The following is a 25,739-nucleotide window of genomic DNA, read 5'->3' as shown; positions in this document are numbered from 1 at the left end:
TTTAGTACCAAAGTATAGGTGCCCTTTAGGTTATTATAAGAAATTTAAGCAGTATTTCTACAAAAGCAGGTGTTTTGGGTAAGTATCAGTGAGGATTCTGACATTTTCAGTAACATGTTATATTGCTGATGCCAGAACCATCTCAAGTATTTGAACAAATAAGACACATTGCAGCAAATATTTCTTCAGGACCGCTGCAAGAGGCAGCATTCTTCAAGGCGCTCACAGACTACGGTTTTTGTCATTTTGTCATCTTGTCCTATGGCAGCTTAAAGCTTACAGTGGGAGGTTCCTTCATACAAGTTTCTAGCACAGATCTAAAGTAGAGGCTTCGAAGGCTAAAGCCTTAAAACACTGTCACAAAATTCTGCTCCTCCTACATACATCAACAAGGACACATTATTATTAGGCTTATTATTAGGAGTACATAGGTTCTTATCAAATACATTTGTTAGTACTTACTCATCTGCCACATAGAACAAAGTTATACTGAGGTCATAATTCTATAGTCCATATTGGGTTCATTCTTCTTCATCAACATAAAGAGGGAAAAAAACACCTGAGTGATCTTAAATGTCTGACAAAGGAAAATTACCTTTATTTGGTTCTATACTGGACATGAGGCTTAATGATTTAATCAATGTTTTTCTCTAAACTATTTACGTGGAAGAGGTGACACATTGGTTTGGTGTCATAAATCATGAGACATGACACTGTAAGGACAAACAAGGGACACATCTTCCTCCCTGTCATGACATCCACTCTTCTTCACTCTCTCCATCTTCATGGAATATTTATTCCTTTCTTCAAACCATGTCTTATGGAAAGGAGAACTACATACAGAATGAGCATCCCTTACCCAAAATGCTGGAGGACAAAAGTTTGGATTTCAGACTTTTCTAGGGATTACACAATAGTTTAATATACAGGACCTTTTAGTGGTGAGATCCAACTTTAAAAACAGAGTTAATGTTTCAAATTCGCTTTATACACATACATTGAAGGTATTTCATAAAGCATTTTAGCATCTCTGCCCTTTTCCTTCATGACCTGAGCTCAGGTGCAGAACATACCAACTGAGGCTTCAAATCAGCAACCAGAGGGTCCAGATCAGAAGCTTTCTGTATATTCAGACTGAGAACGTTTAGCCTATAAATAATGGGATTTGAGACAAGGCTCTATAGTGAGCACTTTGTAAGATTTTATTCTCAGATTGAAATATTTAAAGCCATTTTCCTTGGAGTAGTTTTGTGTTAGGAAAATATGTGATTTCAGCCCTGCCCCTCCTCCCGAGTGTTTGACAATTAATGGTGGGTATGGCATTTATACTGTCTGGCTCCATTTAATTATGATGGTGACTGAATATTTTGCACATTCTTTGTTTCTCATTTCTCCCACATTATGAATTGTTTTTATTGATGTAGAAACAAAGTTTTATTACACATTTTTCCAGTTGGTATTTAATTCTAAATTTTTCTTCAGTATACTGTGAAGTCTTGTAATACATAAATATAAACATTTCAACATTCTCCTTACTTTGAAACATATCCCTTTAGTATAGATCCTGTTTTGTTTTCTAAGGATTGAGCCCAGAGAAAAGGACTTCCACATTCTGTGCAATTGTAAACTGCCTCTGCAGTATAAATTTTTGGTAACTTTACCATTTGATATACGGCTAAAGGAATTGCCAAATCACTTAGATTTGTAGTGTCTCCCTTTATTATGCATTCTACGGTGTTCTCTAAGAGCTGAAATATGAGTAAAGGACTCTCACCCCCTTTTCATTTGTAGGGTTTCTCTCCAGTATGAATTTTGTAATGAATCTTAAGTGTGGAACATGCAGTAAAGGACTGTCACATCTTTCACATCTGTAGGGTTTTTCAACAGTATGAATTCTATAATGATTCCTAAGTGTTGAGCTTGCACAAAAGGACTTGTCACATTATTCACATTTGTAGGGTTTCTCTCCAGAAGGAATAATTTTATGACTTCTAAGATTTAAGGCTTGGGTAAAGGACTTGTCACATTATTCACATTTGTAAGGTTTCTCTCCAGTATGAATTCTGCAATGAATCTTAATTGTTGAGTGGGTAGTAACGGACTTGTCACATTCTTCACATTTGTAGGGTTTCTCTCCAGTATGAATAGTTTTATGACTTCTAAAATGTCAGATCTGGGCAAAGACTTGTCACATTCTTCACACCTGTAAGGTTTTTCTCCAGTGTGAATTCTGTAATGATGCTTAAGCTTTGAGCTATTAGAAAAGGACTTGTCACATTCTTCATATTTGTAGGGTTTCTCTCCAGTATGAATATTTTTATGACGTCTAAGATTTGAGGACCGGCTAAAGGACTTGTCACTTTTTTCACATTTATAGGGTTTATCCCCAGTATGAATAGTCTTATGACTTCTAAGATTTGAAGCCAGGTGGAAGGACTTGACACATTCTTGACATTTGTAGGGTTTCTCCCCAGTATGAATATTTTGATGATGTCTAAGTTTCAAGGCCTTGGTAAAGCATTAGTCACATTCTTCACAATTGTAAGATTTTTCTACATTGTAAACTCTGCTGTCTTCTAAGAGTTGAGGTCTGCGGGAAAAGCAAAAAAAAAAAAAAAGTGCGTTTTGATATGGAGAATAAGGCTGAGGTGATCACACATTAAGAGATATATAAAGAACATGTAATAAGCATGAATAAAATTTCCAACAACATTGACAAACATTCAAGTGAACTAAATTAAAAATATATGAACTAAAAGAGGGAGTTAAAATCAAAAGTAAAGCGAGAAAATTTATTTCATAAAAATGAAGTAAATCTTATGAAAAATAGAGAAATAAATGGATATACAATTACTATAGTGTTATTTAGAAAGCCCAAATAAATACTGACAGAGCTCTGCATTCCAAGTCTCAGGCAACATGTGAATAATAGTAAGTAAAAAGTCAATACTTAATCCAGTTGGGGAAATACCAACTCATTACAAAGGCAGAAAATTTGCAATAATATCAGACATTTTGTCAACAAAGACCAGAGGCAGAAAAGCATGAAATAATGTAAAATTACATTTAACCTAGTGAAAGTGAACGTATTAACTAAAATTGACTGGCAGAAAAAGTATCTCTTCAACTTGATGGAAGAGGAAAGGCATTTGAAGAAATGCAGCAATTCATGGCAAGCAAGCTGGCAGCTCATAATTTACTGAAACAAACAGGATACATAGAGGAGATAATTTATTGAAACAAACAGGATACACAGAGGAGACAGACACCCTCATTCATGAGATTTCAGAATACAAAGTAAAGAGTAATTGGTGAATGTACCATGTCCCAGAAGGAATCCACTATTAGCCACACATAAAGCAAAAATAAGGCCAATATTAATACTACTAAAAAAGAAACTTACTATCAATGATTTCAATACCCATAACACCAGCAAAATCATAATGAAAAAATATCCTCTCAATAATATTTGTTAAATGAATATAGCTTCAGCTCACCAATAACAAGACAGCATCTAGAACAGTAGGTTCAAGTATGATACAAGTATCTCTTCTGTCGAAGAAACACACTTTACTGACAAGGATAACCAGAAAATCAGAACGAATTACGGAAATTAAATGACCACTTAAAAAGAATATATAAACAAGTTAGAATATCAATTCCCACATATCATAAAGCAGACTGTAAGCAAATGAGGATAGAACAGACAAAATGATCAGTACATAAGAGTAAAAAAGAAAGTGGTTAAGAGTACTGACTGCTCTTGCAGAGGACCCAAGTTCGATTCCCAGCACCCATGTGGTGGCCAGGAACCATCCTTAACTCCAGTTCCAGGGGAATCCAATGCCCCCTAATGACTTCCATGGCATTGCATGACACAGGTGCACTCACATAATGCAGGCAATACACTCATACGCATAAAATAAAAGTAATAAATAAAATTTAGAAAAAGAAATTCATGTAGAGAGAACAATTGTGAATATTTTCTTTCTTTGGGAGACTTGATCTGTGATGGCCCCTTACTAATGTCAGATTTCTCTATGTTCCAAGTGAAACACACACACATCTAAATACTCAGTGGTAATGTACAAAATGAGAAAAAACGTGAGACTTTTGTTTCTAGATCAGGGTATCTCACTCAGAATGTATACTAGTTACTTGTACAAAGCAAAGTTCCAAATTTTTCCACATTTTTCCAGAAGACCTGGTCAGGATCTTCACACCAACATCTCACTCTCTGGTTCTAATTCTGTCTTAGATATTTTGCTTTCACTGAGATAAACTACCATGACCAGAACCAATCTAAGGATGAATATGTTTATTGTGGCTTACAGTTCCAGAGGCTGGGTTCAAAATTGCAAGATGAGAAGACAACAAGACAGGGAAGTTGGTAAAAGTCCAAAGCTGAAAGACTACATCATCAGAAATGCAGGAAGCAGAGAGAAAACTAGATGAGGGCAAGGGTATATACACTTAAACCACTCCCTCATTTGCATACTTGCACCCCCTAATCCTCTCCAAACAGTTCCATCACCTGGACACTGAGTGTTCAAATACATGAGCCTATGTGGGACCTTCCACACTCAAACCAAGACATTCCCTGCTTTGAACCCACAGGACTGTGACCATATCATAATGCTAAGTGCATTTAGTTCAACTTAAACAGATTCCATAATCTTTGCCAATCTCAACACTGTTCAAAATTCCAAAGTCTACTGTAAAATCAAGAGATTGTCCATATAAAATAAAAAGAGGCAAATTACATACTTCCCACATACAATGGAACTGAATATACATTCCCATTCCTGGAGGACTGGGGGGCATAGTGAGAAAAAACTGAAACTAAGAAAGACCAAAGCAGTAGGGGAAACAGACACAAAACTATATCTCCATATTGGATGTCTAGGACTGTGGTTTCAAAGGGGGGCTGGTTCCATTCCCCCTTTGCAGGACTCCTTGGCAGATACATCACGGCCTTAGCAGCCCCACCACCAAGGGGTTCCATGTGCACTCAAGACATAACTTTCACAGGTTCACACAATGGCCTTTTGGGGCATCTTGTCATGACAGGACCTTCTTCATGCAGGGACTCTTCTGCTACATGTCACCATGCTTCAGCAGCTTTGATTGCAGTGGAAGGATCAACAATATACTCACTCTTGTATCTTTTGACTCCAAAACTAGCATTTTCAGGCCTTTTTTTGTTTTTATCTTTACCATTCTCACTGGCTTAAGAAGAAATCTCAAAGTACATATAGTTTGCATTTCCCTGATTGCAAAGGCTTCTGTACACTTTTAAAGAATGTCAATAAATGAGTATTGTCTTTGCATTGTTTCTATCTTTTCTAGTCTACCACCCACTCCTGCCATGTACCCTCAATTTCCTCTCAAATTTTTGGCCTCTTCTTTAAATATTATGGCACACACATTAGAATGTACATGTTTATATATTTAAAATGCAGTGAGTCCATTTGGTGGTGTTCATCTGTACATGTGCTTAGGACTGCCCACTTCTAATTACGTCATGTCACAGAGGGTTACTCCCTGGAGAAAGCTGACTCTTCTGCCCTCAGCATTCATGGATTTCCTGTAATTTTTTGTCATTGAACAGAAATTTATTTCATCTTTTGAGAATTCCCTGTTGAGTTCTACACCCCATTTTTTTTTTTACTGGGTTCTTCCTATTTTAAGAAGTTTTGAGTTCCTTGTTTATTCCAGACACTATCCCTCAGTCAGACAAGAATGTAGTGAGGATTGTTTCCCATTCTCTAGGCTGTCTCTGTTCTAAAATGGTAGTTGTCTTTGCTGGACTAAAGCTTTCTAGTTTCATGAGGGTCCAGATACCAGCTATTCCTTATATACAAATTGACAAACATACCAAGAAAGAAATCAAAGAAATAAAACCATTTACAATGCTTCCCAAAAGTAGTACCATGGGGAAAAAAAAGTAAACCCAGGAAGTGAAACTCTGGAGTATAATGAAATCTTTAAGATACTGGAGAAAAAATTAAAAATGACACCAATAGTTTGAAAGACCTCTTGTGTTCATGAATTCATAGGATTAATACTGTGGAGATGGCCATCTTACCACACAAATCTACAAATTCAATGAAACCCCTACCAAACTTCCAATACAATTACCATAAAAATTGAAAAATGATCCAAAAGATCATAATAAATCACAAAGAGCCCAGGATATCCAGAATAATCGACAAGATGAAAAAAATGTGTCAGGAATCTTCATCCTACATTTCAACTTATACAACATAGCTATTTTAATAAACATAACATTGTATTAGCATTAAAAAAAGACACATTCATATATGGAAACATGGAACAAAAATGATAAATGGGACATAATGACCATGCACATACAGCCTGTGAATTTTGAAAAAGAGGCCAAAAATAAGCATTGAAGAAATGACAGAACCTACAATGAACAGGGCTCTCACACTGCACAGCTACATGTGGAGGAGAGAAACTACATCCTTATCTCTCAACCTGCCGAAACCCAATTACAAATGGATCAAGGAACTGGAAATGTAATACTTAACTCTGATAGAAGAGAAAGAAGGGAATATACTTGACTTTATTGATGGGGAGGGGACTTTCTCAGGAGAATACAGTACTGAAGACACATATGTGCACATATTTCACATATGTGCACAGAAGACCTAATCCAGAACTTCTCTGACATAGAAGGGCAGGAATACTGCCCTGCTGAATCCCTAAAGTTAGCGTTACCTTATTGGAAAGTTTAATTGGAATACAATAACTTCAACAAAAACTGTACATCTGTTCCTATGATAAGCAAAAATTCAGAATTCCCAAAGAAACACCTGAAATGAATTAAATAATGTTATCAAGATCACACATCATCACCAGTCTACTTCAATTCCAGGAATGCAAAGTGGATCAACAGACACAGAATAAGGAATGGAATATGAACAGAGATAAGGACAGAAACTGCAGGAGCAGCCTGGGAAATGCAAAGATACATTGGTAAAGATCAAACATCACTTTATAAATACCCTGAAGAAATGGGTTAAGAAAAAGAGAGAGGTTGAAAATAAAGAGAACAGATATGACAAACTTAGGAGAGCAATAGAGTTACTGCTACTCTTACTCAATAGGGTCTTTGTTGTTTTAGAGCAGTAAGATATTATGAAAGAAATTGGATTAGGATAGGAAAGGAAGAACTCAAAACATCGCTATTTGAGTGAAATGAGGCTGTATATCATGATCCTGAAGGCCCACAAACATGTTTCAGATGTGATAGATGCTTTTTGTCAATATCGCTGGACAGAAAATCAATATAAAAATAGTAGCTCTTAGAGCATGAAGGTATGGTGTAGGATAAGGTACTTGATATGCAGGGTTGGGTGTAGTGGTACACACCTTTAATCCCAGCACTTGGGAGGCAGAGGCAGACAGATCTCTTGTGAGTTCAAGGCCATTTAGGGCTACAGGGAGACCCTGTCTCAAAAAGACGAAAAAAAAAAAAAGTCCTTGATGTGCATGCATGAGGACTTGAGATTGGATTTCCAGCATTCATGTAAAACTCTTATCGTGTGGCAGGATTCTGTACCTTCATGCTGGTGTGCAAAGAGAAACCTGGAGATCACTGTTTATCAAATCTATGCAAATACAACTTGAATGTCAGTGAGAGACTCTGTCTCACAAAGTGAGGTTTGGAGCAAAAAGAAAAAGCATTTGGAATCAAGCGCTCCTTTCCATTCTGTTCCATATATGAAAGATAAGCATCCCAAGACAGAGTGTAATAAAATACTTCATTCACAATTCCTTCAAAACAAAGTAAGCAGCCTAGAATTTACTCTAAGTAAGGAAATTAGAGACTTTCACGATGAGAAATTTAAAGCTCCAAAGAAAGAAACTTAAAATAACACCAAACAATGCAAATGACATCCATGCTCATGGTTTAGTAAAATAAGATAATGTGCAAATGGCTATATTATTGAAGGTGCTCTCCAAATTCAATGACATACCCATAATGCTCTCAATGACCTATTAAAGAAACACTCCTAAAATCAACGTGTTCATATTAAAAACCACAAGTATCCAAATCAACAGTTAAAAGAAAGAACAATGACATGATTTCACTTTATACTACACAGCCATAGGGACAGAGACAGTATAGCCATGGATGCAAATCAAGCCATGTAAATCTGTAGAATGGAATCCAAAACCAGAAATAAACCATGTCTAAAGGCAGCCAATTTTTCCAAAAGGGCTCTAAACACACTATGGAAATACGCTCTCCTCAAAAATAGTCCATCAACCAGGTGTGGTGGCACAGCCTTTAATCCCAGCACTCAGGAGGAAAGGCTGGTGGATCTTGGTGAGTTTGAGGCCAGCTTCATCTACATAGCCTGTTCCAGGCCAGTTGGGGCCCTGTCTCAAAAAAAAAGTTCATCAAAACCTATTATCTAAAAGCAAACACTGGAATTACATTCATATCTCAAACCCTGCACAAAGTGAGTTGAAAATACATTTAAAAACTTAGTACTAAACCTGATATTCTGATAGAGAAAAACAGTGACAGTACTTCAAGATGTAGACATAAGAAATGAATTTCATAATAAGTAAGACTTCACAATCATCAAGTAACATCTTAATAACTATTGAATGGGATTTCCTGAAATTGAATAAGAAATTAAATTGTGAGCACAAAGAAAAGTAGCCTACACAGCAGAACAATGTCATCGCCACCTTTATTTCAGATGTTACATTAGCATAGACACGTTGAAAAGAATTCCAAAATTAAAGACTAAAATACCGAATTTCAAACGCCAAAACTAAAAAATGAAACGTAGTCCTTAAAGAAGAAACACAAATGGCCAGTAAGTATATATAAAAGTGTTAAACACCTTTAGCCATCATAGAAATGCAATTTTAAAACCGACTGGGATTCCCTCTCCTATCAGTCAGAATATTAACATTTAGAAACAAATGCCAATAAATCCTGGTGAGGATGGGTGGTCAGGAGAGACGGTTTTCTGATAGGGAACAAATAAGTGCTGTCATTATGGAAATCCGCACAGGGTTCCTCAAAAATGTAAACATACAACTACCGTCTGGCATTGCTGTGCACATCACAAAAGAACAAAAATCCCACCACCGAGATGCTTGCACATCCATGTTTTTGCTGGACTAGTGAGAAGAGAAAGAAACTGAACCAGCCAAAATGTGAATCAACTGATGGACCAAGTGCAAACTGTAGTTAAAACACTGAAAGAAATTTTAATCAGCCAGAAAAAATAGAATCACGACATTTTCACTTAAATAAATATAATTATATTATTTGAATGTCAGGATCCAATATATAACTTTGAACAGTAACTCAGAAAACTGATGGTTTCCATTTTCCAAGACAAAAAAACACAAACAAAAACAAAACAGAAACTGATAGATTGGATCAAAATCAGGAGCCATCTATTCTGTCCTTCAAGAGTAAGTAAGGATCCTAGACTTAAATGTTAATCTGGGTTTCAGGAAGCTAAAGAGGGGACAGGAGAGATGAGGGGATGTCATCTTATGTGTAAAGGCTTGAGTGGAACATACATGATGTGCAGGTAGAGGGAGGACCACTGGGACTGAGATGATGAAGCAGGATGGGGAAGGTGGACAGAGCAGAAGAGGGTAAGGGATAAGTTAACCACAGCTAAGGGTGGTTGGAAAACCCTGCTTTATCAGCAAACTTAAAGATATGTAACTTTTGAAGAAGTATGAACATAGGTAGCCTGCATATGTGGACAGCATACCTCCCAGAAAACATGAGTTATTAGAAGGAAATGTCAATGCCACACATATGTGCCTCTGTACATGTTACTGGTCATGGAAATCACAGACACCTCCAAACAGCACAGCCTATTGCCATTCTTCTCAGTTACCCACCATAACTAGATGGCATGACTGTATTGTAGAAAAGACATCATACTTTGTTTACAAGACATAACAAGATCAAGCTGGAACACACATGAAACTTCCTCCCTGATGGCTAGATTTCATAGTGAGAGAACTTGCTATGCAGGACACTGGGGGTAAGAGCCATCAATGGTCTCCTTTTGTAAATGCTGCACGCCATAACACTGACCTAACAGGCAAGATGTGACCGCTACCCAGTGCAACAGGTCCACAAAGGTTACTTGGGTAACCAGTGTTTTTGCATTGGAATGGAGGCCTACTCTGCACTAGGAATTCAGATTTTGTGCTACAAACCTGGTGAAAAGCTCATGGTTCCACAGGTCATACACCCCCAAGGATGAACCTACCACTACTTTTTCCTGAACAATATTTTTTCATTCTGATTTATAAATACTGATTCTTATACCTGAACATAAGCTTTGTCTTGTACCTCAGGCAGAGAAGCATCTCTCTGCAGTGGGTGGCTGTCAATGCAGAGGTGCCTGAGTGGTCAAAGTGCTGAAAATAAATGACTATTGCATCCTCACCCCTACATGGAACATCCATGTTAACTGCCCACCCAAGGCTCAGGGACCACCTTCACACAGGGGCCAGAAAGAATGTCAAAACCTAATGATGGGGAAAGTCATTGTACTTCACGCACTATGCAGCTATGATTTCTCCCACAAGATCAAGTGAAGAAGACAGGTCAACATTCGGTGTCAGCCATAATTGGACTCACTCAAAAACAGAGAATCAGGAAGAAAACAAAAGAAAAACAGTAGAGGAATTGACCCTGGAGGGAAACGTGCTACAGGCACATGAGTGAGTGGCATGGGGCAACTTGCAATGCATATGAAGCAGAGGGGATGGTCACTTGTATGCAAATTTAAGAGATAAAGAAATTCTACATACAAAACATTATTTAATTAATTTATAAAAAATAAAACACCTTGTATTACGTGAACTAGGTGAATTTCCTTGACAGAAAGACAGATATTAGATATATTCTTAGATAAAATTAAGTCTAGATATAATTTGCATATATGTGTGTACACGCACAGTTCATAATGGTAAAAACTTGAGATGTGAAAATTACATCCCAAACAATAGAAAGAATAAAGAGTAATGGGAAAAATGCCATGTGAAATGAAAGCATGAAATTGTGGATCAGGAGGACAAAAGTGACTGTGAGGGAGGATGAGGAAGAGGGAGGGCAGTGAGAGGGGGATCAGAAACAGGAAGTGTGTAGGAACATACAATACAGAAACTCTTGAGTTTTAAAGCTGATTTTAAAAGTGAATATATTAGGGTCTTACCATCATATCCTGGTGGGTGTCATGAGTGAGGGCAATGGCCAGTGTGGTTTGAGGGGCTATGGGACCCCAAATCAATAGCTTCTGAAAAATGATTGCATTGCTGGCATTGGGTTCTTTCCCATCCTATGGTTTCTAGTAGGGCCAATGTGCACCTGTTATGAGGTATCAACTTTTGATATGTGTTAAAAATGTGTGTGAATAAACATTTAGGGCTAGAGAACCCTCTGAATACTCCCTCCTCTGCCCTGCCCTCCTTTCACATCCACATTGAACCCTTCCTATGCTATTTCCCCTTCCCTGTGAATATCACAGTGTTCTGTCTCACTACCCATGAAGACCCCACACCACTCCAAGGCTGTTTATTCATTTTCTGACCTCTCAGTTTTCCATTGAAACATGCACACCTAGGAATTCAGAGATGCCAGCCACCTATAAAAGAGAAAATGCAAAATGTTTCTTTCTGGGTCTGGGATACCTCACTCAGGAAGATTGTTTCCCCTTAAAATTGGCTGCCTAAGAATTTCATAACTTTGTTTTTCATAATAGCTGAATGACACCCCACTGTGTAAACATCCCAAGCTTTCATTATATATTCATAAGTGGATGAAAATCTGGGTTGTGTAAAGGGCAGCAATGAACATGGAAGAACAGGTATCTGTTGCGTGTAGAGAGTTTTGGGGTATATGCCCGAGTGGTACGCCTGGCTCAATCAAATCATGGTAGACTGATTTCCATCTTTCTTGAGGAAACTCCACACTGATTTCCATTTTGGTTGAGCCAGTCCACATTCCCACATAAGATGGAAAAGATTCACCCTTTTTCCCCACTTTCTTGAAAACGTTTGTCAGTTGTTTGTTCTTTGGGTGTTAGCCACTGTGAGTGAGGTAATGAAAAAAAAATCTCAAAATGGTTTTAATTTGGATTTCTCTTATGACTACAGATGTTGAATTATTGTAAAGAAGTTCTTAGGCATTTGCATTTCATCCTTGGAGAACTCTCTGTCCAGTTCCTGGCCACATTTTAAATTGGATTGTATGTTTTTTGATATTTAATATTTTGAGTTTCTTGTATATTCTAGAAACTAGCCCCCTGTTACCACCAGAAATTGATGACAAGATCCTGCTGCTGAAGACAGTCATGAGGTATAGAAGAAAGAAATATCTATATAGAAGTCAAGCTGGTACTGACTTTAAAGCTTCATCTCTACTGTCTAGCCTTCATTACACTGGAAGGTGCTTTGTATGCTATGACAAGAGAAAATTACTCATCAACCTTACCTAGCTGTGAATTCTGTGAGCTACAACTGTCCTGGAATGGTATGTGCTTTTGTGCAACAGTGACAATAACATTGTGGGAGTAACCAATCACATTCTAATTGAATTTAAATTCTCCTTCATAATCTGGAACCGATATCTGATATTGCTATCAGGTATAGGGGTCATAAGAGAGAGCCTAATACTATTATTCAACTAAATAAATTAAACTGACTCCTAATGACTTATTGTTATACCAATTGATTAATGCGTGTCTTGACTCACAGTAATGAAGCTTCCATATGCAATACTTGGTGATTCACATAAAGAAACATAACTGGTTGATGTGCAGATAATTAGACTGCACAGTCCCTATCCCTGAGTAGGATACTTACATCAAAATTCTGTCTCCTAAGCCTCAGGGATCACTGCAGAAGAGCAGACAGAAATATTGAAAGAGCCAGAGATGGTGGAATAACACAAGGAAATAGATTTGCAGACAGCTGGGAAGTTACTCATATGAACTCACAGCAACGTGACATCATGCATAAGTACCATGTAAGCTCAAGTCAGACAAAATCCCAGCACAGATGTGTGGGGAAGTGGGTAAGAAAAGCCAGCCCTACCTAAGGAACTATTGGAAATGGGTGGTTGTTGGGAAGGGGGGAGTTAGTCTCGACAAGGCTGTGGCGCCTCATTTCTCAGTCCTTAAACAAGAACACTGCTGACAGTATTCCAAAGAGAGAGAGAGAGAGAAAGATAGAGAGAGGGAGAGAGAGAGAGAGGGAGAGAGAGCAACAGTGAGAATACGAAGTTGGGTATGAGTAGCAAAACAGTGCATATAGGTATTTCTGAATATGATCAATATATACTGTATAAATTTTTTGATTCAATGAAAAAGAAAGAAAATGAATCCATAGAATACTAATTACAAGAATAGAATATTTTGTATGTGGTCAACAGATAAACTGCTCATGTGCATAAATTTTCAAATGATTCTTAAATGTTATATTTTTAAAAGAAAAACAGTGAATACATTGAATCATCTACTATCACTGCTTAGAAGTGGAGCATGAGAGAAAATATGGTGTTTAAAAATATTTTAGTGGTAAAATTAAAAAATATACCTGTAATAATTCTAAAATGTTTTACAGGAATGATACATGAAATGATGTAGAATGGAAAATTTTCTAAGGTGTGTTGAATGATGGAGACCTGAGAGATGGGCCAAAGTTGAGTGGGAAGAGCCATGCGGGACTCTTGCGGTGTTCTATGCACTCCCTGTCTTTATTTTTCTCATCTTTTTCAGACAGGGATTCCCTGTGGCCCCAGCTGCCCTGGAACTATCTATGTAGGTAGAGCAGTTGGCCTCGATCTCACAGCAAACCGCCTGCCTCTGCTTCCCTAGAGTTAGGACTAAAGGCGTGTACCACCACGCTTGGCAATTTCAAGTATTAACAGCTACTTGTGTTGAGTAATTGTACAGACTTTTAAAACTCAGGGTTGGTAAAATTATTATCTGTATAATTAAATATATGAAAATTTTCTAAAAGAATTATAAAAAAATAGAGATTTGACTCACGCACAACAGGAGGATGTGCAGCTTCCCACACTCAGAGAACACTGTCAGGATGGACTGGGCAACAGAGTAAGCCTCAAATATTATACAAGGTCAGGATTTCTCCATCTCTCTTCTCCTCAATCTGGGACACAGACATCAACAGTAGGAAGAAAACAGAGGAATCGACAAATGCCGTGCGAAAGTCACACATACTAAACACATTCTTATCTAAAATAGGAAGAGAATATAGAAATTCATGCTATGCAAATATTCTGAGTCTCATCAGAGACTTACAGTCATTTTTTGGAGAAATGTATTAATTATAAAACAATGAAAATCACAAGGAATCAGAAGAGCACAAACATTTTCAAAGCAGAAACAAAATGAAAGACACAAAATTTACTAATTTCATGATATGTCAAAAACTTTACTTAATTTGCTTTAATAAACATAGCAGAATGCATGAATCTGTCGGGGGTGCATAGGGAGCATGGATGGGGAGAGAATGCAAACATGAAACATTTTTATGAAATGCACGAAAATTCAATAACAATATATTTTGAAAAATTCTTTTAAGGGAAAAACACAGGGGGAAAAATCTGCCATTACCTTGCACAGGCAAGAAATGTGGCATGGGAGATCTGGAAAAATTAAATAAAAAATGAAATGAAGTGATATTTGTATACTAGTCATTTCCACATAATTCATGTGGAATAATAGCGGTCATTTGACATTTACCACAGGACAAATCTTGACGAAATTGCTATAAATTAAACTATCAGAATCTCTTTCTAATGAAACAGACTACGGCAAAACCACTCTCAGGTCTTTGTCCTTCTTTACTTAGGACCTCTCACCTGGGCCCTCCTTCATGCACTCAAACCTACCTGGCTGGCTACAGTCTCCCCTCTCTTCACATTCCAGGCCTCTTTGCTTTGTTCCAGATGGGAGGCCAGGACATGCTGATACACAGCAAGACCTGTGTATGAGAAAGAGGCACATGATACTTGCTGGACTCTTTACAAAGTACCAGATTTCTAACAGCACTGAAGTCCACTGGCAATACAGGAAGAAGAGATGACTCTCCAAATCATTTCTTAGTTATTACTTTAGAACAGACTCATCAGAATACACAATAATTTTTTCAGTTATTATATGCTTTTTTCTATCACTGATTCAAAATGCAGGTATGAAAATGGAACTATTTAAGATTCTGGCTACAGTATCATGCTACATATTGACACAAAAAATAATGAAGATGGATAATACTTCTAGGCATTCCCACTCCTCCTGGGAGAAGTCAAAGGACACATCCATGAAAGTCAATGGATCCTACAATGAAAAATGACAACTTGGTCATGTACCCATGAACAGTGTACTGGACCCAAGGAACAAAACAGATAATTAGTAAAGAATTTCTGAAGTAGACAATCAGTGTGAATTATTCAAAAGGACATTTCTTAATGTAGCAACTATAATCTACTTGCTAACTCTGCAAAAAGGAGCAGCATCAGATCCTCCAAACTTTTGTGCAGACTATGATTTTAAGGGGTATAGCACATAAATTAATCCCTCAACATAGGAATACTATTTCCCTCTGGTATTTGTAGCATACAAGATCAGTTATAGATATTTATCCAATGTACAGTCACACTGATTTATAAGTCTTCTCCATGAATTCAAATGTTTATAATCATGCACTGTAGTCCTACCTAGATTTTGATGTAACAAGATCTGTAGCTGAGCCTGACTTAACCCTTTCCTAACAGGCTTTGCCGTGAGGCCAGTGACTCAGGTACAAAAGGCACCTTCTCCAGCAGCACAGACCAGACCATGGTGGAAGGATAAAGGAGGGGTTTAAATGAAGAGTGCCATGGGCTGTGTGTGCTTTCCTTCAACAGCAAGAAGAGACACAATCCTTGTTAAGTGCATCCTAGAGCCTGCATGTAGTTATGAAATTATAGAAACAATAGCACATAAAATATTCTAACAGATTCTTTATATAATAGTTTCTCTTTTTATCTTCATTTAATTACCTAATATTTATCTAGGAGGAACACACTGGCCGACTTATGCACACCACAATAACAGGATCTGAGAACTGGGCTCCTCACCACAGAGAGAAATGAAAACATGAAGACAAGATCCAACGCTGACTCAACAATGTCGGTGCTGCTTCCACAAATGATAAAGCTTCTGCACATCAACCTCCGCGTGTGACCAGTTGTGATACTCAGTAATTATCACTGTCTCTTTAAAAAGAAGCTTCTTGCATGCCACAAAACCTCTAAGGAAACAACAAAGAATCTCAGAGACCTTGCCCCTCTGACATCTTGGAAATTGCCCAGACATGCTGTAAGAGAAAGAACTGTAATAAAATTCATGGAGCTTGAAGGCCGTCTCTCAAAGACAGTCAGGACTGCCAGGCAGGGGTGCATGTCTTTCATCTCAGCCTTCTGGAGGCAGAAGCAGGTGGATCTCTGTGAGATGGAGGCCAATCTGGTCTACATAGGGTTCCAAGCTTGCTGGACCTAAGGGAGACCCTGTCTAAAATTTAACTATAAAAAAGAAAAACACTCAAGATTTTGCACATTGTTTGAGGAGAAAACACAGACAGCAAGGAAATTTGGAACAATCTCAGTAAATTAACAGAACCCTCAGATTATGAATTTTTATACATAATGTTTCCAAATGGCTTGTGCCTGTAGGGAAGTCCAAAACAGGTAGAGATGACATTTTCTTCACTCATATTTCATTCTTGTTTTCTTTCATTTCACACAGTGTTTTTATTATTCTTCCAATGTTAAAGATGCAGAGTAGAGACATTTAAGGGAGTTTAATGTTATTATATTTGGATGACATTCATGAAGGCATGGTCCAACCAGGCTTCTGGAATATGAATAGATCTTTCCATATGTTTATAAGTGTCTAGTGAGAAGACAGATGATTGCTTAGGGGTATCTGGATGAAAATACCTGAGTGCCCTGGCATGAGAATGGATTCTAAGGGGATGATGCATAGTTAAGCCAGGAATGACAGAGAGGGAGAAGGTTGCAGAGTTAAAGCACAGTGATCTTCATTTTCTCACACTGTGAAGGGCTCGAGGCCATCAAGGATTTATCATAGTATTATTCAGAAAAGTGAATTTTTGAAGATAAGACAACCACCCCTCTTCCAAAAACAACTACATATTTTGAATATATTGTGGTGATAGCTCATGAGGACAAAGGGAAGTGTTGGGAATTATTTCCTCACAAAGTCAGAAGTAGTAATCAGATATGTGTTCGACATTTGGAAAAGTGATGAAAGGCATTTGCATGATGATGAAAGAAGGTATAGAAATATGGAAAGCTTCTTATCTGGGTAAGGATGCCAAATGGCAGGATGCAATGTGGCTTCGGTTTCTGGAAAGACCCTGGAGGTATTGCTCTTTGTGTTGAGTTGGACCTGATTGTTCTTCCTGGACAGGAGTGGTGGTGCACGCCTTTAATCACAGCACTCAGAAGGCAGAGGCAGGCTGATCTCTGTGAGTTTGAGGCCAGCCTGGTAAACAAAGTAAATTTCATGCCAGCTGGGGCCACAGGGAGACCCTGTCTCAAAAAGACAAAAAGTGTGTGTGTCAAGGGAGTTGGAGAGATGGCTCAGCAGCTTAGAGCACTGACTGCTCTTGCAGAGGACCTGGTTTGATTCCCAGCACCCACCCGGCAGCTAACATATGTCTGTAACTCCAGTTTCAGGGAATCCAAGACCCTCTTCTGACTTCTGCAGGCATTACATGACACCCGTGCACTTGCACACATGTAGGCAATACACTTATACACATAAAATAAAGATAGTCAAATACTGAAATAAAATGTTTTTTAAAAACTCTAAGCCCAGCACTAGTGACTTGCTTCTGCCAGCAAGACCAAAACTTCTAAGATTCCCCAAAGCAGCACCACAAACTGAACACAAAATGTCCAAGTATTTGAAGCCAATGGGGGGACATTCTCATTCAAACCACAAAAAAGGGTGAAGAACTGTCCTTCAAATGGATAATAGTTGTCTAAAGATAACTTCACAGCAAGGCTCAAACTCCCAAGTTCCTCACACAATATTCATATAAGGAGCTGGCCGAAGGTTCAAATTAGTTTCAGGGTCAAACATTAATCAAAAAATTTAGGGCATGTTGAATCATACAGCGTACATTTCAGGATAGCATGCACAGCAGCCTGAATCCCTTGAAAAGTCTTTACTGTTTTAGGAACATTCAAAACCAGACATATTTTTAGTCATTTGGTATGTGGTTCAGACAACATGCCCAAAAGTATTGTGCAGCCTCCAAAATCCCAAATCCAAACAGGTGTACTCAGTGCTCTGCCTTTTCTTTGGTAGTAGGTTCAAGTGTTGATCTTAGACAGCAAAAGGAATATCTCTGCATACTCCAGACCCCTACATTCCTAGAAACTTCACTGACCTAGAAAGCCCTTACATTTGAATAAGATCTATTTCCTGTCCTATGACCTGTAAATGCTTTAGTGAGTCCAGAGCAGTTGTTAATTTCTCCCATCATACAACAAGCATAATTTTTTCAGTATGAGGGAACAATGTGGTACCTTGTGGAAGACACAAATAATAAAAGTCCCTGTAAACCATGTTAAGACATTGGAATACAGAGTTAACATATTGTTGATGTGGAACGGGAAAGCAATAATGCTGGCCTCGACACTTGAAAGAAAATTTCTTCTGGTGGTCCTTATGAACATGTAAGGTGATAAAACATTTGTAATACTATTCACTTTACATGAGTTCCTGCTGGTATGTTAATTAGCTCAAGTAAGAATACCAGAGCTTGCACCACAGCTGCAGTTAGACTCATGGATCGATTACATATAAAATAAATATTTGTCTACATTATCCATCAATATTCTGAAGTGAGATATTCTATCTCTCCCACCCCGTGCATCTTTCAGATTCTGAATACTGGCAATGTTCTTTATGATCCCTACAGGAATGCAAGATGATTTGGGTTCACATTTTCTCTGATACAGGAGCTTTTATCATTTCCATCCTGATTTCCAACCACAATAGCCCTCAGTTCACAAGACAAGGAATCAATGTGAGGATTTTGCAAAATTCTAAGAATATTTATATAAATCATGGACTCTGAAATAGCTGCAGGGTGAATTTAGGTACTCATTATTAACCCGAGTCAGACTTTGGGTGCGACTCCATTGATGACTTCAACTCCATATGCACTGGCATTAACTGGAGGGAAACAAGCCTGTCTGGATTCTGATAGAAACAGTCTCTATTCAAAGACAGTATGACAAAAGTGACAAAAGCCTGAGAGTCTACTTTTCCCCAATGTATATTTGTCCAACTTAAAGGCTGTAGTTATATTTGGGGAAGAGAAATGGAAAAATGCTTGATGTTATAGCATGATACATTAAAAACACACTGTGCAGGGTAGAGAGATGGTTCAATGATTAAGAACACTGGCTGTTCTTGCAGAAGACCGGGGTTCAAATTCCAAGATCCACATGGCAAGTAGCAACTACTTGTAACTGCAATTCCAGGGGATATGACATCCATAGGCATTGCACGACACAGGTGCACTTACATATATGCAGGCAATACATGCATAGCCAGAAAATAAAAATAATAAAATGTTTTTTAAAAATAAAACAAATAAAAACACATGGTGCTATTTTGTAGGTGTAACTTGAGTGGTCAATGGTTTTACTACCGATAGGGCTTATCGAAGCCAAAATATTAAAACGTTAAATTTTGTCAAGTACATTTACTGAAAGAAGTAACGCCCCACATCCACCCTATAGTGTGCTTGATGTTTAACTGAGATGATGATGTTTATACTGCCCAGCTGCAATTATTTATGAAGGTGACTATATCTTTCATGTTCTTCCTTCTGATTTTTTTTTTTTTTGGTCTTTTTAATTTTTTGAGATAGGGTATCCCTATAGCCCCAGCTGGCCTGGAACTCACTATGTCGACTGGGGAGGCCTTGAACTCACAGAGATCCACCTGCCCTTGTCTCTCAAGTTCTGGGACTGAAAGCATGTGCCACCACACCCAGCACCTTCTCCTTCTGATTTTCACAAATATTTATTTATTCACTATTTTTTCATGTGTGTGTTTTTATTCCCTGCATGAAGGTGAGTACACTCATGTCATGCAATGCCCATGAAAGTTAATTGATGGCATCAGATCCTCTGTAACTAGAGTTCTAGATGGTTGTTAGCTGCCATGTGGGTCCTGGCAACTGAACCTGGGTCCTCTGCAAGAGCAGCCTGTTCTCTTAACCACTGAACCAACTCTCCAGCCCTGGGATTTATTTCTTTGATGTTTTCTTTATTTTTAGAATTTCAAACAATGTTTTTTGATTATATTTAGATGCCCATCCCCATGTCAACCCTACCCAACTACCACTATTCCTGACACCATGTCCTACATTATTTCTGTTTATGAAAGGCATACAAATTGTAATTTGTGTTTCCCAAATGTTCTCCAATGTGGGTCTCTCCCTTCCAGCCTTGACAACATGCCTAGCATCTTTCTTCTTGTATTCTTATTTGTAATTTTTTGAGTAAATATTACCTAAAACAAAACCTCATATTTTCTTTTTAAAAATATTTTATTTATTTACTTTTTTATGTGTATGAATATATTGCCTGCATGTAAGTGAGTGCACCCATGTCGTGCAATTCTGTGGAGGTCAGAAGAGGGCTTTGGATTCCTGTGGAACTGGAGTTTAAGGATGGTTCACAGCTGCCATGTGGGTGCTGGGAATCAAACCTGGGTCCTCTTCAAGAGCAGTTGGTGCTCTTAACCACTGAGCCATCTTTCCATATTTTCTTTATAATATCAATTTTCCACATAAAAAACAAGATCATAATAATTTCATGTCCTAAAAATGTGTGGATAAGGTATGAATATTTTCAGCCAAAAAAACCCCTCAATTATTCTTTTAAAAACTACTCCCTAATATTCTCTTATCAGTAATCACAGCCTTATGGAATATGAGTAAGTCTGGAGGGTTCCCAAATAGAAAATGTTCTTAGTCTTTTTAAACAGATTTTGAGGGAGTGTCATTAACCCTTCTGCCATGTGAAAATGGAACAAATAAATGTCCTTGACACCTACCAGTGGACTCAGTATCCATGGAATTTACTGGTCATACATTTAGTACTTTTCATTCTCTAGGGCTCTGAGCATAACCCAGTCAAAAATCTACTGTTATATCAGTCTCAATAGACTGTGTCCATTGGTCTTTTTCTGGAAATTTTTTTCTTAATTCCTTACTTAATTCTTACGGTAAGTGGAGCAAAGAGGCACAAGTTACAAAATTGCATGGTTCTGTTCCAGAGAGGGTGATCATTGAGAATCTGGCTGGTCACAAACAGCTAAGCATGGCTGCTGGTAGCTGGGAGCTTCTGGGACCATGGCAGGAAGCAGGTGTGGAGATACCCATGGAGTGGTCATGTTGCAGGGCTGTCATTGGAATCTTGCACCATAGAGTACACAGGAATTGGGTGGTACCCAGAAGGAACTCTGGAGACTGCGTGTACACAGGAGATAGAGCAGCAGCGCCATCACTGAGTGGACCTGGAAAGTAGCTGATTCCATGACTGTAGCCCAGGATGCTATGCAGGGCCTCTCCATATGGAGAAAACACAGACTCACTCCTTGGCCTCTCAATACAAATGATCCAATACAGACCTAGCAAGCTCTGCAGCAGGTGGAGACATCCTTTCCACATCTTAGTCATAACCCTCTGATCGCGACATTTGGGAATGGCTTTGGCTTCCTTGTAGATCGTATCTGGGTGCTCAATTTTATATTCAAAAATTTCCTACTCCTGCAGAAAGCCCCTGACTTTGCAATCACTCTGTGATACAGGAATAGGTCCTGAAGGCTGCCCCGCTTCCCGATTTCTGTTCTCTACTGCCAGGGCATTGGCTAAACTTCCATCTGACATGCTGCTGTCACCATTTTCCCTCCTGAGCTGCATCCTTTTCCCCAGTGGCCTGGGAACCACAGCTGACAGTGATGGATCAGCTGAGTCTGAAGTGGAGGGCAGAGAACTATGTTCTCATCATAGGCTTCTGGAAGTCTCTCTTTCTTAGGAGTTTTAGGTCCATTTATCAACCAGTTTCTTTTCACTAATCAACCTTTCTTACAAGATAATGAATTCTCATTTATTTGGTTTACCTTGGCAAATCTCACTTTTGTACACGTATAGAAAATTTGTTCAATACTCACATTTCTATTTTCTCATATCATATAAGAAAAATTGAAAAATTTAAATTATATTAATATTAATATTCTAAAATGAATGCATGGTCTCACTTTTGAAGATTCTATGTTTAAATAAATGCATATATATAATACATTAAACATATACATATATAAATACAATATATATAATATATATAGATATAGATATATATTCAGAGTACAAAGGGGTAACAATGACACTATTTTGCGAGATGCAGGACAGGGGTGTGTGATGGTTGCCAACAGGAAAGCACAGTGATGTACATGCACAAAATATGCCAATCAAAATATTTTGTATTGTTGGTAAAAGTAATACAACCAAAATTTCTTCATACCCTGATTTTTTACACACAGATACTGTGAAAATAAATGCAATAATCCCTCGAAGGAGAAATGAAAATGATACTGTAGTTCACAAATGATACTAGCAAGCTCGGTGCTCCTAGCTGCTCATAGTCAATACAGCACAGACACCTGCATACTTTGATGTTGTATCATACCTGTTACTTTGTATCAGAATAAAACTCACTGTCCACACATGAGATACATGTTATATTTCTGTGTCAGCAATACAAACTGGAGCGCAAAATCTGCTCTTAGATGTGTGTCAGTTACTGCAATTGAAAAAATATATTTGGAATCCCTGAAGTCTCAGTAAAGGGCTAGCAAGCTGTTAAATCTCTGTGTAATGACATGATCAAGACTTCTAAATTAAAATCTGGATGGAACATTTAGTCAAACATTTGTCTGGGACTTATTGTTACTTGAGAAGCTTCTCAAGTTCCACTATAACGCCAGAATGACAATATTCAGGTGGTCAATAGGATAATCAGAAGTCAGAGAACTCTTGTTAGCTGTGGACATGTGTCCATTGGGAAGAGCAGAAGGGAGCGAGCTCCCTGTGACTGTGGGTTTTACTATCAACAGCACATCAAAAATAAGTCAGGCATGCATTTTGTTTGGCTCATAGGACTACGTGTTTGTGTGAGATCACAGGACAGGCTTGGTTGATCTTGTGAAGACAGTCTCTCAGCCTTTAAAAAAATCTCTACATGTATTCTGCTAACATGAAATCTAGTGACATGACCATATGCACTCCTCAAAGAAGAATCTTGTCTTCTGACTAATAGTAATAAGAAAATACAACCTAAGTGTTCCACCTGGGCCTGCTCAGTACTACTGCATAGTGATACCTGAGTTTCACTCTCAGAGTTTCATTTCTCAGTTACAGGAACTGAAGACAGTCTCGAAACACCACTTTTATCTGTATCACATTTACCTTTCCTGTGACATTCCCTATTTTCCAAGATAACTGCATATTAATGAGAATTCAATTACTATTATGTCCTCTCAATGTAAATACACACCCCAGAGTTTAATACAACATGTATTTAGGAAAACCGCTGTTACCAGGGGTTATATGTGGCATTTTTCTAAGGATCTAACATCCTTAATTGACTGGAAAATTGAATCTTATTCAAGATATATCAGGGACATGCTCAGTGTGGGATTCATAAAATGTGGGAGGACACTCCAAAGGACTCATGAGCAACTGTGATTATAAATAGCTGTAAACCTCAAGAAAGACATGCATAGAATAGTAGCATGATGCCTGTGGAGCTAAGGGTGAAAAGGAAGAAAGAAAAACCATAGAAAACTGGTGATTGAAAGTATCATGACTCAAATGTATTGCCCTGTAAAAACTAAAGTAAAAATGGATTTTTTTTCACTTATAAGAATACTGAGGGGCTGGAGAGATGGCTCAGAGGTTAAGAGCACTGACTGCTCTTGTAGAGGACCTGGGTTTGATTTCCAGCACCCACATGGCATCTATGAATCTTCCTTAACTCCAGTTCCAGGGGAATCCAAAGCCCTCTTCTGACCTCCGTGGCATTGCACGGCATGGTTGCACTGATATACACGCAGGCAATACACTTACATACATAAAATAAAAATAATAAATAAAACATTTTTAAAAAAAGAATAATGAGCATGCCTTTTAAAGAATGTTTACATTAATATGTTCATCCTTTTTCCCCGAGTCCGTAAATCTGATTTTTAATGGATTACAGAGAAACTGTTCACATGGACCTCCCAGCCCTGTCCAATCTCCCGTGGGCATGCTGCTGAACCCTGTGGCCACATTGGAGCACCTGCCTATGCCCATCAGGCCTGACCCGGTATGATTTGGAATGACATATATAAGGTCAGGTGACCTGCCACTCATCCAGGGGCAATTCCCTGTTGTCTCACATCCCCAGGCCTCATAATAGAAGTCACCTCCTCCCCCACATTGATGGGCATTTGCGCGTGTCCTCCCAGTCCCAGGACATATGTAAAAGGTTAGTTTTCTGATCTCTGATCTCAGGACAGGGTGGCTACACCCAGAATCCCAGGCCCCCCAGCCCCATAGAAGGGCAATGTTTTTTGTCACACTTACTCTCTTTGCATTCAGGCTCAGGGTCCCCAGGGGTGTATTCAGGGATATCCCATGTCCCTGCTGCAAGGTCACAGATGTCCACGTAGAGGTCGGGCCACCATGTCCATAGAGCTGCCTCTTTCGTTATTTGGAGCACAGTGTCCCCATGCCCTGATGTGACCATCCATGTCAGTTGTTTTGGTTCATATACTGTCCTTTGGGTCATGAGGGTCCATATCAACACCATTACTAGCCTCCATTCTCTTGACATTTTGGATGCATGAGAGGAATTAAAACCCTTAATTGGTGCTGTTGGTGTATGCTATCCTTATGTACAAATCCTGGATGACCATGATGATGATGAACAGAGCTCCAGCTATAATTCCCATGGCCATAAAAACTGCCAACAATCTCCACCAAGGCCTATTCATCGCAGTGCTGTAAATAAAAGAGGAATTTTGTCTCATGAACCTCTGTTCATGGACCATTATGCCGATTAGTGGCCTATTGAACTTATCATTTAGTCATCATTTTCTATTGGTTCTGATTGGTTGGGGTCATCTTCCCTTTGATTATAGAATTTAAGATTCCTAGCAGGCACCCATATGGGGTTTGAATCTTCTGTAGGGTAGACAAAGCCAAAGCCTTGACCCATGGTTAGCAATGGGTCTGGGCCTCTCCATTGCCCCATAATGGGGTCCTTCCAGCATACCTGCACCTTGGGGCATTGTTCTTGCTTGCCCCAATGTTTTTGGAATTCTTTTTGTTTACCACTATTGCCTCCAGGTCAGGTATTGTGAGGCTTTCCATATAAACACATTCCTCCTGATTAGGCAGATTAGGTACTGGTGTGCATAACACAAACTCAGTAAACAAGCCTGCCACAGCTCAATGTACATAATAGACTAACAGCTCCCAACAATCTTCCCTTTGATTATAGAATTTAAGAATCCTAGCAGGCACCCATATGGGGTTTGAATCTTCTG

At 38.5% G+C, this 25,739-nt stretch overlaps 1 pseudogene; it reads right to left on the bottom strand.

Moving 5' to 3' along the window:
- Positions 1 to 1,741: 1,741 nt before the first annotated feature.
- Positions 1,742 to 24,937, bottom strand: LOC115067066 (annotated as a pseudogene).
- Between the last annotated feature and the right edge of the window lie 802 nt (positions 24,938 to 25,739).

This window comes from Nannospalax galili, unplaced genomic scaffold, assembly GCF_000622305.1.
Source record: "Nannospalax galili isolate Female #2095 unplaced genomic scaffold, S.galili_v1.0 scaffold590, whole genome shotgun sequence".
Classification (NCBI taxonomy): domain Eukaryota; kingdom Metazoa; phylum Chordata; class Mammalia; order Rodentia; family Spalacidae; genus Nannospalax; species Nannospalax galili.
Note: the sequence above shows the minus strand (reverse complement) of the source record. Positions and strands in the feature narration are given on the sequence as shown.